We start from the raw sequence: 20,692 nt of genomic DNA, 5'->3' as shown, positions 1-20,692 counted from the left end.
TTAGAAGGCCTGGTAGCTATCTTTAAGTCTTAGAATAGAGAGACAAAATTGTATTTGTTATTTACAGATGAGCAATGAGTTGATTTTAAACAAAGGCAGAATTTAGCTCTATGTAAATGAAATGTCTGATGAAGAGGTTGAAGAGCGAGAGAATAAGGTCCCATTCTCTAGAAATATTTAAGTAGATGCTGTAGAAAGATTCTGTAAGGCTATTCTGGATATGCTGTGGTTTATAAACCAGAGTGACAGATTTATAGAGTATATTGTGATTGATTTTTAATCCACATATATAGAAGCTTGGCAAGAACATTATTTCTAATCAGGTCATTCACGTATCAATAGGTACCCTGGAAAACAGAGTCTTATACCAGTTGGAGCCGGTGGAGTATGGGATGTATTGGGACATTAGCACTTTTCAGAAGCCCCTATATTACATGAATGCCTACTCCATCTTTTTTTTTTTTAATATTTTTATTTATTTCTAGGATAGAGAGAGACAGCGTGAACAGGGGACGGTCAGAGAGAGAGGGAGACACAGACTCTGAAACAGGCTCCAGGCTCTGAGCTGGCAGTCAGCACAGAGCCCGACGCGGGGCTCGAACCCACAAACCGCGAGATCATGACCTAAGCAAAAGTCGGACGCTTAACCGACTAAGCCACCCAGGCGCCCCATGCCTACTCCATCTTGATTAGTCATGTCTGGAACCACCAGAAAATCATTTTGCTGACTCCTAAGGATTACAGTCTCTTTTCTAAATGCTCTCAAACCACTGTACAGTAACGTCCTAGAAGATCTTTCTAGGGTATGATATCATGTTCTGAGATTTACCTTTTTGACAAACAGGATCTTCATTATCCTAACATATCTACTATAAATAAAGAGAATAATTTAATTCCATATATATGGAATATATATATGTATACTTGTATATATGTGTATGCTCATATATATACATCAGTGTGTGTGCATGAGTATATGTATGTATATATATGTATGTGTATATATGTACACATGCACATACACATATATATACACATGCATACACACACAATGACATACATATGTCAGTAATTACCCATTGAAAGAATAAATAAATGGTGATGATTTAATGGTAGAGGGAGTGATGCTAGAGAATGTAAAGCTGCATCCAAAATATGAAGCAGGGGAAGATTAGAGAAATGCATGGACAGTTCTAAGTAATTTTACTATAATTTACTTGACTCCTAGTTTTCCAAAATGGAAATACAAAAAGAAGGGGGGAGGAGAATACTGAGCTCAACTCTTACTGAGGTTAAGACAAATGATAGAAATGCTGAATAAAAATTTTAAAATAATTAAAGAATTCCCACTATGGGCTTGTTTACTGGCAGAGTTCAAACAAAGTTTATTATTAGAGATGGTCCAATTTGCTGTGGGAGTCGACTGAGGTAGGGTTTTGGTAAGTTTTCAAATATATACAGTCTACATGCAGTTTATACAAAGTAAATCTTGCCTACAAATATTTCAATAAAATGAAATAGAGAATAAATTCTTGCTCTATCTTTTTTCTCTCTTTGTTTTCTCCTCTTTTTTTTTTTTTAAGATTTTAATTTTTAAGTGATCCCTACATCCAACATGGGGTTCAAACTCACAACCCCGAGATCAAGAGTTACATGCTCTGCGGACTGAGCCAGCCAGGCACCCCTATTTTCTCCTCTCTTAATTTAACAGCTTTATGGCATATGTACTAAATTCCTGTTGTAACAAATTACCACAAATTTAGTGACTTAATACAATACACATTTATTCTTTTCTCATCATTTGGAGGTCAGAAGTCTAAAACGAGTCTTAGAAGGCTGAAATCAAGGTGTCAGTCAGCAAGCTGATTCCTTCTGGAGGCTCCAGAAAAGAATCCACCCTTTGGCTCTTCTAGCTTTTACAGGCTTCTAGCATTCTTTGGTTTAGGACCACATCATTCCAGTCTCTGCTTCCATCATCACGTTGCCTTCACTCCGACCTCTTTCCTCCCTTTTGTAAAGACTCTTGTAATTACATTGGACCTACCTGGATAATCCAGGATCACCTCCTCATCTCAAAAGCCTTATGTTAATCATATCAGCTAAGTCCCTTTGCCATGTAAGATAATATACTCATAGGTTCTGGAGATTAGGACATGAACCTATTGGGGTGGGGGTCCATAATTCAGCATACCGCAGTATATAATATGTACTTTGGATTAGCTAAGTACATGCCACCAACCAACCAACCTACCAACCAATCATCTCTCATTGGTATTATTTATCTCGTTTACTTTCACTGCCTTTACACCTAAATATTTATGCAGTTAAGAGGAGATGTCGACTTTAAGCACGCATGGTTCATTTTTAACACTGAATCCTGTGTTGATTCGTGGTATGTACCCAAGTGAGTGTTTCTGACTCAGTTGGAAAGGAGGAAAGTTGAACTTAACCTGGAGCCTGGTGTTTGCCTGAGAGGGCATCATGACCACCTCTAGAGTAATGTCTGCATTAGTTCTGAATAGGGTAAACCACAGCAAGGGAGATCCAAGTCATAGCTGTATGGGGTTATTCATAATCGCAGACACAATACTTAGATCAACCTTTTTGGTAGTTAAAAAAAATACTCTTACGTGTTTTACTGTAAGGAAACGGTAGATTCCTATGCAGTTGTAAGAAATAATAGAGAGATCCCATGTACCTTTCACCCAGTTTTTTCCAATAGCAACATCTTGTATAGTACCATATTACAATCAGGATATTGATGCTGCTACAGACAAGGTACAATACATTTTCTTCACCATCAGATTCCTTCATGTTACCCTTCTGTATATAGCTACACCCATTCCTCACCACCACCACCGCCACTACCACCCCCCGCCCACATTCTTAACCTTTGGCAACTACTAATGTGTTTTCCATTTCTATAATTCTGTCATTTTAAGAATGTTATATAAATAGAATCATTTAGTGTATAACATTTTGGGATGGCTTTCTCCACACGGCAGAATTGCTAATTTTCTGGAGACTGATCTGGGTTGTTGCATATATTAATAATTGGTCCCTTTTTCTTGATGAGTAGTATTCTGTGGCATGGGTATATCCCAATTTGGCTAACCATTCATCTGTTGAAAGACATCTAGGTTGTTTCTATTTGGGGGCTATTATAAATAGAGCTCCCATGAACATTTTTGTGCAGGATTTTGTGTGAACATAAGTTGCCATTTCTCTGGGATAAAGGCCCAGGAATGCAATTTTTGGGTTGTATAGTAGTCGTATGTTTAGTTTTTTTTTTGGTTTTTTTTTTTTAAGAAAACTACCAAGTTACTTCCCAGAGTGGCTGTATCATTTTATATTCCCAGAATAAATGCATGAGTGATCTGGTTTTGTTTTATCTTTGCCAGTATTTGGTATTGTCATTCTTTTTTTATTTTAGTGATTCTGATTGGTGTGCACGGATATCTCGTTGTGCTTTTAATTTGCATTTCCCTAATAGCTTAATGCTGGTGAACATCTTCCCATGTGCTCATTTGTTTATTTCAGCTGCTGTCTCCCAAGTGCCCTTGGTGTTACTCTGAGGCGGACAGGACAGTCAAGAGAGCTAGTTCAGTGGCTCTAACCTCGGCTTCTGCCAAAGCCGTTCCATTGTTTTTACACCTATTTTACATACCAGGCTTTCAAGCAAGATTTCATTTTTAAACGGTTTTCTTTGCTTAAAAAAAAAAGCGAAATCAATCTCATCTATTTTACAGGTTAATTGATAGGAAATGACTCGACTTCCCAAAATCCTAGACAAAAACTAAATTCAGAATTAGAAACAAATAACTCAACTATATTTATATGCAAATATATTCAAGAGCCAGCATGTGTTCTGTTTGAACTGTATTATTTCTTTACAGTGAAGGACTGCAAGCTGACTCTCATTTTTAACAATGAAAATTCTATCTCTTACTAATTTAGAAATGGCTAAAACATCTCTTACCTACAGTCTGGAACACAGCTTCCTTTCACTTAGGACCAGTGTGTTGGTTATCTTTCCACATGTCAGGCAGGAGGCTCTAGTGTGGAAGAATAAGAAGCAAAACGAAATAAAGGTTCTTGTAATGTGGTTGCAATATCTTACATGTAAATATAATTTATACTCCTAACGTCTAACAGTGGTGACGAATACACGCAACACGCTCACATACAGTCTGATTTTGTGCCTGTCGATTAATTCCTAGAGAAGAAACCATTCCCAGAGAGGAGTCACACTGTCATCTTGTGTTCCTCTGGAAGAAAATTGAAAATTCCCCTGGAGACACTAGTGTTTTAGCCTCGTCTTCCCGTACTCAGGCTCTCTTGCTTTTTCATTAAGGACGTTTTGAGCAAGGGCAAAAAAGTTGTCATGTTAAAAAAAAAAAAAGATATTTCTACTACACGTTTCTTAGTCATTTTCATAGCAGTGTCAGGGGCAGTGCCAGAGTCAGCACCCCGGAGGGGAGATGCAAGAAAGCATTAGGTAGCCAGGCTAATGCAAACTAGCCAGGAACTCAAGTTTGCCTCAGCGAGGCCATCTGAGGTGACAGCCTGCATGAGCCGCATCCTCCCAGGGGATCGAAAGACAGAGGTCATTCAATCCCAGCTCCCAGGGAGCAGCATGACCTCCCCACCCACGGTGTGAGCCAACTGGGGCTCTCGGCTGCCTCTCCACGTGTCTGCAAACAGCTCTTCGGCGGAACACAAATTGGCCACAGTGGAACATTTTTCTCCCATATTATCATCCATCCCAGTTCTTCTGCTGGGAAATCTGTGAGAAGTCAAGAAGAGAGATTCAAAACAAAACATATTCATGTGTCTTCACTCTGCGCACGTACCTCCCCAAATACTCTGATCCCCACGGCTGTATTTGAGGACTTCAAACATGGTGGTCAGAGGCTCTCTGGAGAAGTTCCATGCTATTGGCTTCCGTGTGGTTTTCTTTCTCTCTGTGTGTGGTAGAAGGAATTAGTTGGGGGGTAATCTCTTTTGGAATAATTTATTTTATGTTCCCATTGGAACTTGGGTTTGAAAGCACAAGTAAATGTTTAGCAGGAGTATTTGCATCAAGGTAGAACAGAGGCCTGCTGGCTGACTGGGCCCCGGGGAAGCACCCATGCTGCCTTACCTCATGCTTTATTGCAGTCCCCTCCCCAGGCCCAGGAAGGACCCCAGCAAAACTGGAAGGCAGAAACAGGGTGCTGGCCAATTCCATCGTTCCCATGAAAAAGTTAATGTCATTCCCACCAAACTCACTTTCACACCGGCCAGACGATCCAGGGCTGGCAAAGCATTCATTCGTTTTCTTAGAGGAAGTAGAAGGCCCCAGTGCCTGAGAAAATGTGAGACTTGAGCCCATCCCCAAGTAAGTACGGAATCAAGGCAATTATAGTATCCATCTGGTACTGGCTGTTCCAAAATAAATGTGGCTATGAGTTTTGGCAGAAGAGCAGTGTTGTTCTAAGGAAGCATACCCTCAATTTGTGTCCAGGTTTCAAAATAATCTACATCTAACAACAGCCATACAAGTGAGAGAGACACCTTGAAAAGAATGATTAAAAACTTGGATTGGGCATTTACAAGTATTATCTCACTTATTCTTCATAACCACCTATTAGGAAGGTACTATTATAAGCCCCAGTTTACAAACATGGGAACTGAGGGGTGGGAAGGTTAAATAATTTTCCCAAAGTCATACAGATATCAAGATGAAATGCTGGGAATTGAACATAGGGTTTGGCTCCAGAGCTATCATGCTAAACCATTCAGCACCACCACCAAGAAGAATCCCAAAAGGATTATAGGGGCTCACAGGAGAGACACTAACAGATGGGCTAGGTGTGGGGGCTGAGTTGGAAAGAATTCTCCTAGGAGTCAAAGCTTGTGCTCAGTCATGAAAGTTGAGAAGGAGTTGGAAAGGCAAAGAGTAAGAAGTGGGAAATAGTGGGGCACCTGGGTGGCTTAGTCGGTTAAGCGTCCGACTTTCGCTTAGGTCATGATCTCGCGGTTCGTGGGTTCGAGCCCCGCGTCGGGCTCTGTGCTGACTGCCAGCTCAGAGCCTGGAGCCTGTTTCAGAGTCTGTGACTCCCTCTCTCTCTGACCCTCCCCTGCTCACGCTGTCTCTCTCTCTCCTAGAAATAAATAAAACATTAAAAAAAAAAAAAAAAAAAAAAGAAGAAGTGGGAAATAGAAAGATTAGCCCAGAATGGAAAATGGGGTGTGCGGGCCTACAGAGATGAGGGGCGAATAGTGCAAGGTGGAGCAAAAGTAAGTGGGACAGTATACTCAGATCATTGAATTCTGGTTGCACTGAGCAACGGGGGTGAGGAGTTGAAGCAGAAATAGGAATTAGGACTGAAGAGCTTCCGGAATACGGGGGGCTCAGTCAGTCAAGCGTCTGACTCTGGATCTCAGCTCACATCATGATCTCATTGTTCATGAGATCGTGCCTCACACCGGGCTCTGTGCTGACAGTGCAGAGTCAGCTTGGGATTTTCTTTCCTTCTCTCTGCCCCTCTCTTGCTCATATGCGCCCTTTCAAAATAAATACGTAAACTTAAAAGAAAAAAGACTGGAGAGCTTTCTAAGTCATGCCCAAAAGGATTTAATTTTGATAGTGAGGCTAGTTAGGAGAAAATGCCTTGATCCAGTAAGAAATGATAAGGGTGGGGCGCCTGGGTGGCTTAGTCGGTTGAGCGTCCGACTTTTGCTTAGGTCATGATCTCGCGGTTCGTGGGTTCGAGCCCCGCGTCGGGCTCTGTGCTGACTGCCAGCTCAGAGCCTGGAGCCTGTTTCAGAGTCTGTATCTCCCTCTCTCTCTGACCCTCCCCTGCTCACGCTGTCTCTCTCTCTCTCTCTCCCAGAAATAAAAATATTTAAAAAAAAAAAAAAAAGAAATGATAAGGGTGTAGACTAAGAGTGGCGATGGGGATGGGGAGGAGGGGATGGACCTGAGAGTCATCAAACGAAGTGAAAGGACTCTGAGGACTGATTCAGTGTGGATGGTAAAGGAAAGGGATGTCAACGGTGAAGTAACACTTACGGATTCCACACATACACTACGGTGGTATTTATTCAGCTGGGGAAGGCAGGGTGGAAGAGGGAGACAGGCTCCCAAAGGAGAAGGAGAAGGAGAGCAATTTAGAATATGTTGAGTTTGAAGTAATTATGGGGCATCCATGTAAACACTTCAACAGGGGGTTGGCTGAATGAGTCTGGGGCATGAGAGAGGCTTGGGCCAGGGAAATAGGATTTTGGGTTTTTTAAAAAATTTTTTAATGTTTTTATTTATTTCTGAGAGAGAGAAAGAGAGAGAGAGAGGGAGAGCAAGAGCGCATGAGCAGGAGAGGGTCAGAGAGAGAGGGAGACACAGAATCTGAAAACAGGCTCCAGGCTCTGAGCTGTCAGCACAGAACCCGATGCAGGGCTTGAACCCACGAACCATGAGACCATGACCTGAACCAAAGTCTGACACTTAACCGACTGAGCCACCCAGGCGCCCTGGGAAATAGGATTTTGAATCCTCCTATAGTTTTTGAGGCCATGGAGTTGTGCCCGTTTCTTCCCTCCTTCCTTCCTCCCTCTCTCCTTGCTTGCCTCCCTCCCTTCCTTTAATAATTTGGGAGAGAGTGAGAGTGAGAGAGAGTCAGAGACAGAGAAAGAGAGAGAGCATGAGTGAGGGAGGGGCAGAGAGAGAGAAAGAGAATCTTAAGCAGGCTCCATGCTCAGTGCAGAGCCCAATGCAGGGCTCCATCTTTCAACCATGAGATCATGACCTGAGTTGAAATCAAGAGTTGGATGCTTAGCAGACTGAGCCACCCAGGCGCCCTGATGGGTTGTGCCAGTTTCTATCTCTCAATCCAAATTCACTCTCTGGAGCTGGGCCTTGGAAAATCACATTTCTGCCTTGCCAGTTGCCTCCTTCTTAATCTCTGCCAACAGAGGGAGGCCCAGAACTGGAGGAAGGAGGGGTATGAGCACCCTTGACCTCACTTCTTCCCTCCGGCAACTGTTCATTTCAGGACCCAGTGTGTTGTTTGTCTAACACTTGCAGAGCCTTCTTCTCCTTATCCCCACTTAGAGACACTTCAGCACCAGCCACAGCCCCTCCCTGAGGGCTGGGTCCCACCCCACAGAACTTTCTCTAAGTTCTAGTTTTAATAAATCCAAGCTTTTCCTTTGTTCCTTCAGCACTAGAGGTGGAGTTGCTTCCTGTGGGTGCCTTATCTCCACCATATCTTAAGAGTTCTCTTTTCACCCTTTCAGTGACCTCATTAACAACTTGATGCCTAGTTAACTATCCTTTATATTAATTTCTCTTGGTTAAAATAACTGGTGTGGTTCCATTTCCTGACTGGACCCTGAATGTTGTAGGGTGAACATAGGTACCCAAGGAAAGTATAAAGAGTCACAAAGAGGAGAGCTTTGGAAAGAATCTGAAACTACCTAAATTTAAAGGACTGTCAGCCCAAAGACCAGAAGGGTACTGGGGATAGATGCTTCTGGACAGAAGAGTCTGTATCTGCTAAGGGAATGGACAGAAGAGTCTGTGTCTGCTAAGGGAAAGACTTGGCCAAGAAAGAGAGAGACAATATTCAGACCAGAGCGATAGTAATGGAGCAAGTTTCCTGAGAAAGGAGTTGTTCCTTGAAGTGAAAAGAATGATAAACTTTTGAGTCAGGAGGCACTGAGAATACAGGATGTGGAGGAGTGATGGCGTCTGAGGGTGGAGGAGGAGGTGAGCAATAGCTTCTGAAGAGGATGGTTGAGAAGGTTGCCCTGTGGGGACAGAAGGCATCTATGGGACAGAGCTGAGGCCCAGGGAAGGTGGGGGCACTCAGGCAACTGGAATTTGAGGTGGCTCCAATCCACATGACTGGGTGTGTTGTTTGTTTTATACTTTTAGGGCATAGCAGCCCTTTGTGAGGCAGTGAAAAGTCAGACAATGGAATTAATCCAAGGAAGAAGTTTGCCAGGAGCTCAAGGGAGATGTGGGTATCAGCAAGAGGGGGTTTAACATGGAGGACCTGGGGCCTAGGCTGGCAAGACAATGAAGTGGAGCTCATGCAGGGGTGATGTACAGAAACACCCAACTCTGTGAGCTCATGAGGGGTGCTCTCTGTACTTTACTCTCTCTAACTGAAGCCATGAAAGGAAACATTTTCAAATGTGCTTTGGCCAGAGAGTAAGTCCCCTACAGGGACTGGACACTAGTTTTAATCTAAATAAAACATGATGGTTCATCCTTAGGCTCAACCTGATTTACAAATTACCCTTGTCAAATGGCTTATAAATCTGCATATTTTAATTTCTTATTTATTTCAGGCAAGAAACTGTTTTCTGAGACGTATGATTAAAAAGAGCGTAGAAAACTTTAGAACAAAGATTGTTTAATGATGTGGGTCAGCTTTGAATGCTACTTTTTTTTTTACTACTTTGAATTTTCTTAGGGTTGAGATCAAGTCTGATAAGCACTTTAACTTAGGCAAATAATGATGGCAATAAAATATTATGCCACTGCAAAATATACTAAGTGCCCAGTCTTCTGAATCTTTTCAGTTTTTTTTTTTTTTCTTGTAAATGCATTTGTGTGCGGGTAGTTTTCCCCTAGGACAGACCGTAAGTTTAAAAACTTGTATTTACTACAGGCCTATAAATTACTGTTTCCCCTTAATGTTGGCAAGTAGTGATTTATTTTAGTAAAATTGCAGACCTCACTAGGCATGTATGTACTTCCCTAGGGCAAGTGAGTTTTTTTAGCATATTGTTTGGGGGAAGCATAAAAGCTTTTAAATTCCTAAGTTAATTTACACATGAATTCTTAGCTTATTCTGATTTGTCATATATTTTGTACAAAATGGCTGTTATGTTTACATCATCCATAAGAAACTAAAATATACAACTCTTAGTAATTCTCACATGTTTAGAATAGAGTTTTATTCTTGCTACATATTTTCAAATTTCTCTTTTAACATCTGCAATCCTGGTTACGAAATGGCATTTATATAATAAGTGATATCCTGAGACTCACTTTTTCATTGATGAGGTTTATTTTTAACCCTTCTCTCACTACAAATTTGTCTAAGAAGGGCAAAGGAAATAAAATTAAGCTGAAATAGGTGTTTTCTTTAATTCAATTATAGAGGCATTTGAAAATAAAATGTATCCAGAAAATATATGGGATGGTGAATATAACACAAAATGGTAGAATGCTAAATGATTTAAGGGGGAAAAAATCCAATGTCATAAATTGCAGCTACTCCATCACCTGATGAGTCTGAGAATTGCTGCCTTAGGGACCGTAGGGAACACTGTAGGAATCTTCAACACGCCAGGCAGCAGTTATTTAGTGGAAAAAACACTTGAGTTAGACAAACATAGGTTCAACTTCTAGCTTGGCTGCTTACTAGATTCTGACCTTGGTCAACTTTAACTTCTCTTAGCCACGGTTTCCTTGTCTGAAAATTAGAGATAGAGTAATTACCTCTCAAGGTCCTTGTGAGAAACCATTGTGATTACAGCTGTTGAGTGCTTGACCTCCGGTCATTATGGTCCCTTGACTTCCTCCAGCCTCAGGGTCTGACCTCCCAAATGAACATCTGGGGAGACATCATGTAAGATTTCACTAGAACTTAAAAGGCATATGTCACCAACCAGCCATCATCCTTTGACTGATTACAAACTTTAAACTGTGGAACTGTATATACTTTGAAGACCGGGTGCAAAATGTGTGATAGAGAAAACAAGTTTATACTGGAAATTGTCTCCATCAAAGGCAAGGACAGTGGATGGAATTACCGAATCCTATACCAATGCCTTGTCATAACAGCCACCAAGCATCCTCACCTAATTTGGAAACGTGGCTGACAGTGCAGACTCAAAAGCAGTTAGAATTACCAACAGTTATTTGAAGCATACAGGAGCAATTGTTTTGTTACAAAAAATGGTTTAAGGAACGCTTTGCTATTATGTCCTATCCGAGGACTAGCAGTGTGATTATTTCATTTGAAATATCAGATGAAATTTATCATCTTATTTGATGATAGTTTATCAGAACTATCAAAAAAAAATCACAGTTGTACCATTGGTTTAGGAAAGGACTCCCTGTGACCTTTTCCACGACAGCTGTTCATTCCTCTGCTTCTCATCAATTTGAGTCTTTGCAGTACTCGGCAGCTTGCAAAGGGTTTTCCTGTGGTAACCTCTTTAGGCATGCAGGACTGGTTTTATCCAACTCTTTTCGGCACTGATTTTTCTTCTTCTTTATGGAGATCTTCACTCTCCTGTGAAGATCTGTGTCATGCACCCCCTCACTTCCATCAACAGTTCTTCGCAGGTTGCTCCAGAAGCTCTAGCATGGACTTCTCTTCCCCTGCTCTAGTCCCAATTCTGCTGGTCTGTTAGACAGCTTCACACTAGTGTCTCACAAATACGTCCAACTCCTCAGAGCCAAAGCTGAACTCATTAGCTTTCTTCTGAACTCATTCATCTTGGTTAATAACAGGACTGTTTACTCAGAGACACAGACTCAAAAGTATTGGCTTCTCTTTTGCCTCCGAAATGTAAGCAGTTGCTTCATTCTATATAGCCTGCCTTTATAAAGCCTTTCTAAGGAACTCATTTAAATATCTTTATTTTTATTTAAGTTTTTGTTTCTGTTTTCTGAAAGAGACAGAGACAGTGATGACATTAGTGGGGGAGGAGCAGAGAGAGAGAGAGGGAGAGAGAATCCCAAGCAGGCTCCATGCTGCCAGCACAGAGCCCGATGCAGGGCTCCAACCCATGAAACCTGAGCCGAAACTAAGAGTCGGACACTTAACCGACTAAGCCACCCACGTGCCTCTCCTTTGAATTTTTATACCTCCTGCCTCATCTCAGGTCATTACCTTTCCCAAGGACTATGGCAACAGCCTTCTAAAGAGCAGACAATTTTATCCCATTCTACATGCTCTTGCCCAAGCCCAAGTCAAGTGGTGGTGCTTGCCTCTTCCAAAATCTTTGCAATTTCTTTTTGCTTAGGGATTTAAGTTCTAAGTTCTCATCCCACATCTAGGCTCACTGCATTATGGATCCAACCTACGTTCTGCCCCTTTGTCCCTACCTATATTCCAACCAAAGCACCCAACACCAACATTTTATTGAACACATCTTTTTTAGACACTGTGATGTACATTTAAAATATATCGCGCCATTTAATCCTTAAAACATACAATGGTATTATTTTGCCCACTTGCATATGAAGAAACTGAGTCTTCAGAAACTTAGGTAAATGGCCCAAAGTGTATCATGGTTATGAAGGAGCATTGAGAACATTTAAATCTAAACTCCCCAAATACACCCTATACTTTTTTGCTTATCTGGCTCTATTCATGTATTTTCCTTCGTGGGAATTTTTGCAGTGTCTTCTACACAAAACATTTGCGGGTCAAAATCTTATCCTCCAAGAGAGATGTCAAATGCTACTTCTTCCTTGAGGTCTCTTGTGATGTCCCTACCGGGAGTAGTTTGTCCATTATTTGAACAGGCATGCAGTAATATGTACCTGGCATTAGTGATTGGCAAGCTCATCATTGGTGCTGTGGGCTTTGTAAGGACAGTGGCCACATCTTAAGTCATATTTTACACCCCTGCACTGAACACAAGTCCTGGCACATTCTAGGTGCTCAGTGTTGAAATGAGTCATCCCACAGATAAACAGAAAAGATGTGACACTAGGGGAAAAATAAAGGCAAAATGTCCCTGTGTTATAGTCCCTGTGTCTTCTCTGGATATCATAGTGTTCTATCTAGCAACTAAGCAGTTGAATATAACACAAAGGAGGAAAGCTTGACTTTTGACATAAAACATCTGGTTTGTATGTCGGAATAACATAGATGCTTTTTTAGATAATCAGTAGACATGGTTACTGACCAGCTGATTTGTCTTCTGTAAGTCAGAGTTATTACCCAGTTCTTGTTTTGGCCAGGGATTTACGTAGCAATGTTGGCAACAAAATGAACTCTTTTTTTTTTTTGTCCACGAGAACAACATTAACAAATACCTTCCCCTATGTTCATCAGTTATGAAATCTAAAGGTGTCTTCATTTAACACTGACAAGCAGGCAAATCGATATAAACACACAATTCCACTTCATGTGAAATATATGAAAACAAATGTCCACACAAAAACTTGTGCATTAGTCATAACAGCCCCAAAATGGAAACAACCCAATATCCATCAACTTATGAACGGGTACACACAAGTGGTATGTCCATATAGTTGAACTTTCAGCAATGAACTTAGCAGTAAAAAGGAATGAAATACTGACACATTCTACAATATGGACCAACCATGAAAACATGCTAAGAAGCCAGACACTAAATACCATGTATTGTATAAGTCCATTCATATGAATAAGCAATGAATGTCCAGAAGAGGCAAATCTAGAGACACAGGAAGTAGTGGTTGGCAAGCGCTGGAAGGTAAGGAAGTGGGGAGAAATGCGACGTAACGGCCAATGGATTTGGAGTTTCTCTTTGGAGTGATGAAAATGTTTTAAAATCGACAGTGGTACTGATTGCACAATTTTGTGAATATACTCAAAGTCATTGGATGGTACACTTCAATCAAGTGAATTGTATGGTATGTGAATTATATCTCAATAAAGGTGCTATTGGGGTGCCTGGGTGACTTAGTTGTTTAGGTATCTGACTCTTGATCTCAGCTCAGGTCATGACCTCACGGTTCACGGGTTCGAGCCCCATGTTGAGTTCTGCTCTGACAGTGTCGAACCTGCTTGGGATTCTCTCTCTCCCTCTCTCAAACTAAACATTTAAGGGAAAAAAGACTTTTAAGAAGCTGTTATTTTAAGAAGCAGTCAAAATGATATCAAGGATTATTATGGGATGAGGAGATGCTAGTTAATCATTACATAAGCTGCTAAAAATTCTGTTTGAAAGGGGAAATTCAACATTTGAATAGATATCTACCAAGCTTTCTCTTTCTCAAAACAGATTCTTAGGAAAAAGAAGAGATACGAAAGAAAAAGATATTTGGTTCTTTGCACAGTCCCCTCGTACTTTACTGTATTCAAGGATTTTGCTTTTGCTTAGCTCAGTCAGGAAACACTTTTTCAAGAAGTGGTTTTTTGTTTTTTGTTTTTTTGGGTTTTTTTTACTGTTCTATATCTTGTAAAGGTAAAAATGAATAGTTTAGNCTTTTGCTTAGCTCAGTCAGGAAACACTTTTTCAAGAAGTGGTTTTTTGTTTTTTGTTTTTTTGGTTTTTTTTTTTACTGTTCTATATCTTGCAAAGGTAAAAATGAATAGTTTATCATTTGAATAATGGAGAGCTTTTATTTTTGGCCTTGATATTAATTGTGAAAGGCACTTAACATAAATAAGCATTTTTACCTCGCCAGGTATACGTGTCTTAACACAGCCAGTTTTAAACTTATTTAGGAGCGTTTAACCGGCAGAGGCCATAAAACGAGCAGCTGTAGCATTAATGATTATTACGCACTCCCAGCCAGCTGGGACTGGACAGAACGCTGGGCCCCAGAAACCCTGTAAGCGAATAACATGGGAAACAGTCTATAAATAGGAAGAATATCAGTTATTTGCCAAAACACACAGATTCTGGTGTGACCACACAGAAAGGGGTAGGGACGCCATCAGGGCTTCTGGCAACCTGAGTGATCCTTGGACGTAAGGACAGCAAAAAAGACAGTATGTTCTCCTGAGCAGATGTTAGGGCCTCGCTTAAGCTTTCTCTCTGATTTTGGGTACTTTCCAGCTGTCCTGGAGGGGAAAGTGGGGCCCGAGAACGCTGATTGCTTGAGAGCAAAATGTAGGACTTTGCCTTTTTGCTGGGCTCCGTGTCCATAAAAACCACCACACAGGAGTGGGGGTGGCTGCTTCTGGTTGGTAACTGTCCCCTTGCTCCACAGATGCTGGCAAAGTCTGAGGAGACTGGCGAACCCTCCTGACCAACGCGTGCTAAGCAGAGTGGTTCTGTCCTGTCCCATCATCCTGAGGACGGCGTGTGAGGCCACTTGACGTTCTCCTAACAACCCTGCCCTCGAGCCCCACAGAAGTTCTCATCGTTCCCAAACACATTTTGTTTGATACTCTTGCCTTTTGGTACCTAGCATTCCTTTGAGTCAGAATTTCCCTCTCCTTTGTCTGGAAACTCTCTACTCACCCTTCCAATCTTAACCTTTCCGGTGAAGCCTCCCCAGCCGCCTCAGGCATAATTAGTCATTTCCGAATCTATCCTCCTAAAACCATCTCCATCACAGCTTGGAAACTGTGTGTGGTTCTCCCTCCCCAGAGAGTGAGTATCTCAGATACAAGGATTACATCTTATATTTTACAGTCACTATCGCTTAGCATGTCTGGCATATAGTAAGTACTTAATAAATGTTTGTTGAATTCCATTAGACTGAGGTCCTGATAGGTTGCCTAAGAAAACAGAGATAAGTAAACCAGCCGCTGCCCGGTCCAGAAGGAGAAACAAATTGTGTGTGTGTGTGTGTGTGTGTGTGTGTGTGTATGATTAATAAAGTAAGAAACTAAGGGCGCCTGGGTGGCTTAGTTGGTTAAGCGTCTGACTCAATTTCAGCTCAGGTTATGATCTCACAGTTCATGGGATTGAGCCCCCCATCTGGCAGTGCAGAGCTGCTTGGGACTCTCTCTCTCCCTTTCTCTGCCCCTCACCCACTCTCTCACCCTTTCTCTCTCGCTCTCAAAACAAATAAACATATAAAAAGAAGAAACAAATAAACTGACCAGTGAAAGTCAAAGGACCAACTGTTTTTAATGGAAGTATTCCAGGGACCAAACGGAGAGTTATTGAAATCATACTATCGTGTGTGTAATAGTTTGCTCTGTGTCATAACTGAGTACTTACTGAGTGGCTCAAACAGAATTTTCTCATGATTCTGGGGGATAGAAGTTCACGACCCAGGTGTCGGCAGGGTTGTTTCTTCTGAGCCTCCTCTTCTTGGCTCCTTGTAGATGGCTGCCTTCTCCTAGCTTCCCATGGTCTTTCCTGTGTGCCTCTGTGTCCTAATCGCTTAAAAGACACTGATCATATGGATTAGGACCCACCCATGTGACTCCATTTATCCTTAATTTAATTAAGGTCTTTAAAGACCTTAGCCCCAAATGCAGTCACTTCCTGAGGTACTGGGGGTCAGGTCTTCAACATGTGAATTTTGAGAAGATGCAGTTCAGCTCATCACAGGTGGGTAACTACCTACATTGCCTGGGGTTAAGCCTTGGCTTCTAAGTCAGTGCTTTTTATCTACGTTGAACTGATCTTCAAATCTGAGCAATGTTGACAGAGCCCCTTAAAGCCCACATTTAGATGGTAATTGGAGCTGGCGGTGTGGAGCCTGGATGCTAATGCAGATTCTCTTCTCCTTCCCAGCACTGCTTGGGTTGGACCCAGCCTGGGGACCCTTTTGCAGGATATCAAAAGGTCCACAGCCCCTGGCTCTACACGCTGCAGCCTACTTTCACAGACTGCTTTTACACCACAAACGAGCGTGCCCTTGGAAGCCTATGCCAGCATTTGCTGTAGCTGCTCTCTAGTTAGCGCTAGCCTAGCACCAAACAAGGTTAGGGCCTGTGCATGAGGCTGGAGAGGGAAAGAAGACTGGAGAAGGCTTACAAACTAGACTGCACACAGCTGAAGAAATTCAGCCCCAGCACTGGACTGAAAGCTAGGCCAGCTGTAGCAGCACATCATTCAAGCAGTTCTGCCTTCAAGGACAGAGGTCCTTTTCAAAAATATACAATAGAATCATTAGACTATTGTGAAGCTGTTCAGAGCAGCTTTCTCTTGGAAAGAGCAATACTGGAGTCGTTTCTGGAGAGAAAATAAATTTGGGTTTATAGGGTTGGCACTCCAGAGATGTTCTTCCCCTCCTTCAGTTTAATATGTAATCAAGTGAGTTCCCCAGATACCTATGTTGGACCCACACAGGGTTCTGAATAAAAATGTAAGTTTCTATATGCTACCTCATGCTAATTGAGTCAGGATCTTTGGGCGGACCTGGAAATCTGAGTTTTAATCTTGCCTTGTGTAATTTGTATCCAAATTGATATGTGCAAATCACTGTTTAGTAACTGACTGAAAATGTAGGCGAGGCACCACCAGGTGTATGGTTCTGCCTGGACTGTGGCTTCATGATCCACTCAGCCTCCCCATGGGCGTGGTTTATGACACTTAGGCTGACAGTCACCAAGTCCACGTACCATGCAGCCAGCTCCTGATTCACCCCCTCCAGGGCTCTGCCCACGACTCTCATTTATCTCTCTTCCCTGTCCCTTGGTTCTTTGAAGTCATAGCTTGGATCATACCAAATTAAAAAAAAAAGTGTCTAAAAGTTTTCTAATCCTGAGATGACTCAATGTTGATGATGAGGTGGTTACTAGAAGGGAAACTCACACTCAGATGCTGGGAGTGTAAACTGGTACAGTCCTTTCCGGAGGGCATTCTGGCAATCTGTAGTGAGAAAGTATGCATTCTATTTCCAGAAATGAACCCCAAGCGAAAATGAGAGATTCTGGCAAGGACTTCTATTGAAGAATATTCATCAGAGCCTTGCTTTATAATAGTGACAAATGTTCAGCAGATAGGGAACCTGTCCAATTCATAAGATTAAAATATTAGGTAGTCATTACAAATTCTGCCGTCACAGAATACCTAAAGGTTAAAAAGTACTTTTATCGATTTTTTAAAAAAAGATGGAAATCTCTCTATGTAATAATTCCAAATCCTGCCCTCTCCCCCCCAAATTTCTCTATCTGAAGAGAAATACACTTAGTAGTTAAAAATGATTGTCTTTTGGTCAGGAGCTTCCATAGGGAGAGAAAAAGAGCAAGAACCCTGAGGACAGTGTAAGCGAAGTCTTCAGCAAACTCATGTTAATTTATTGCCTTTATTTTCACTCCAGCTGAGATCAGCCAGCTCGAGTGTATAGAAATTTGGCTTTCTGGTGGAGGTGGAAATAGGAAATTAGAAACTGAAATACTTATGGCAGTGGCTCTCAAACACCAGTGTGTAAAAGGGTCATCTGGGGAGCTGGCTAAAATGCAGATTCCTTGGCCCTACTTCTAGACATTTCTATGTAATAAGTTCTTAGTGATCTCCTGATGTAGTTTTGCTGCAGGGAACCTGAGGATATTAATATCTGTATAAGCTGGAGAGAGATCCTAGGGGAGGCCTAGGGAAGCAAAGGGTACTGGGAAGCTAGGGGGAAGGGCAAAGAAGGAGGTGTCAAACTTTAACATCCTTCGTAAACTAGGACTGTTTACTACAATAGTAGGACTATTGAATAGTCTGGAAGCCCTTTGTAGGCTAAACTTGAGAACATGACTATCATTTTAAACATGATATCCAGTGGATATCATGCTTCAAGTTTTAACCATTTTTTAAAAATTTTGGGGGAGAGTGAGCACACAAGAAGGGCAGAGAGAGAAGGAGAGAGAGAATCTGAAGTAGGCTCAATGCCCAGTGTGGAGTCTGACCCAAGGCTCACAACTGTGAGATCATGACCTGAGTCAAAATTAAGAGTTGGATGCTTAACCAATTGAGCCACCCAAGGGCCCCATGTTTCAAGTTGTGAACAACTAATTCCCTCTGAACTTTTGGGATCCAATTTTTTCCTATATAGGCGACTATCTATTATAACTTCCATACCACAATGTTCCCTACGAGAATTTGGAAAACCACCCCAACTTTGATGCAGCAATTTAGAGGCCCTTCAACTTTCCACATTGACTTTGGCCCACTTATCAAAATAGAAAAAAGATAAACCTATTTTTGAGAAAAAAGGATATCCACTATTAAATATAAGATTGATTACATCCAATCTCGTTAAAACAATAAAAAAACAACAAGCAGATCTGAGCTTCTATGTTCTTTTTACAAAAAATTTTGGATTCTTGACTTTTTTGGAGAAGGATAATACAAGGGATAAGGATATAGCTTAGAAGTTTCATTCAGCTTCCTTAGTTTTGAATTGGAATGGTCCCTTACAATTCTATAAATTTCAAATTCACCAAGTCTAAAGAATAAATTACTGAACAAATCTCTTTTGACAGGCATGGAGTAGGAAATAATGAAAACTGCCAATGCTGAATATGTACACAAGCAAATGTGCTGTTGTACATTCACAATATGATGGTAATAATACGTTGTTTAAAAGAAAGCTCAGCTAAGAGTTGGAACCATGTTTGAGAAAGTTGTCAACAAGAGGTGAGATGGGATGGCAGTTGTTTCCATGTCGGTCCAGATCAAGTACAAACAGTGGTGAGATTTAAAAGGCTCCAATAAATAAATAAACTCCTAAAATAAACGCCAATAAAAAAATAAACTCCTAAAACTCCCTGTCCTCATATTTTAATTCACGTGTAAACAAACATAGAAGCTCAAATTAAAGGCCCCAAGAGCTGAGCTAGATGGTCAGTTTGAGCTACTGAGGACTGAGGGTGCTTGGACTAGATTTGTGATATTTCAGATTTTAATAATGAAACTCTTGTTTCAAAGAGAGTCCTTTGCTGATGCAGAAGTGGAAGCCTGGTCCCTTGCTTGCCTGGCCCCTCAGGCCCTTGACGATGTCAGATTGGACACTTAGGATTCAGTGTTAGGATTCTTTACATCAGTTAGGATTCTTAAATTCTTTTTATTCTTTTAATAGTTTATGGTCATGTTGGTTTCCATACAACACCCAGTGCTCATCCCCACAAGTGCCCTCCTCCTTGCCCATCACCCCCCTTCCCCTGTCCCCCATACCTATCAGTCCTCAGTTTGTTCTCAACATTCAAGAGTCTCTCATGGTTTGCCTCCCTCCCTCTCCCCCATTTCCCCCCTTCTTCTCCCCCATGGTCCTCCGTTAAGTTCATCCTAATCCTCCTATACGTGCAAACATATGATATTTGTCCTTCTCTGCCTGACTTATTTCGCTCAGCATAACACCCTCAAGGTCCATCCATGTTGCTACACACGGCCAGATTTCATTGTTTCTCATTGCCATGGAGTATTCCATGGTATAGATAAACCACATCTTCTTGATCCATTCGTCCGTTGATGGACACTTAGGCTCTTCCCATGTTTTGGCTATTGTGGAGAGTGCTGCTATGACCACTGGGGGACATGTGCCCCTATGCATCAGCCTTCCTGTGTCCCTTGGGTAAATTCCTAATAGTGCTATTGCTGGGTCATAGGGGAGTTCTACTGTTAATGTTTTGAGGAACCTCCACACTGTTTTCCAGAAGGGCTGTACCAGTTTACATTCCCACCAACAGTGTAGGAGGATTCTTTAATTCTAAGCAACAGGACCTGATTTTGGCCAGTTTTCAGATTGCAGGGGAAGCTAATGAACCAACCTGCAGAAAGGACTGGAACCAGGGACGCTCTGGACTTCTGGGTAACAAGAACTAAAGGGCAGTCTCTTCGGGGATTGTCACTGGAAGCAGACTTGGTGTTCCTTAGTTCTGATTGCCTTGCTTGGGTCACATGTTCACCCTTTGATACAGAGGGGTGGGAACATTTTGAGGTGGAAGAGGATGGCTAGCAGAAGGGGGCATTGATTATAGGAAACTAAAACATGTGTCCACTGCAGTCCTTGGAGGTTTCTTCCAACCCCAGGATCCTATGACTACCGTTCCATTATTACTGGTCTTACTTG

The sequence above is a fragment of the Crocuta crocuta genome, unplaced genomic scaffold (assembly GCF_008692635.1).
Source record: "Crocuta crocuta isolate KB4526 unplaced genomic scaffold, BGI_CrCroc_1.0 scaffold10, whole genome shotgun sequence".
NCBI lineage: Eukaryota > Metazoa > Chordata > Mammalia > Carnivora > Hyaenidae > Crocuta > Crocuta crocuta.
The sequence above is the reverse complement of the archived record's forward strand: the minus strand, read 5'-3'. Positions refer to the sequence as shown.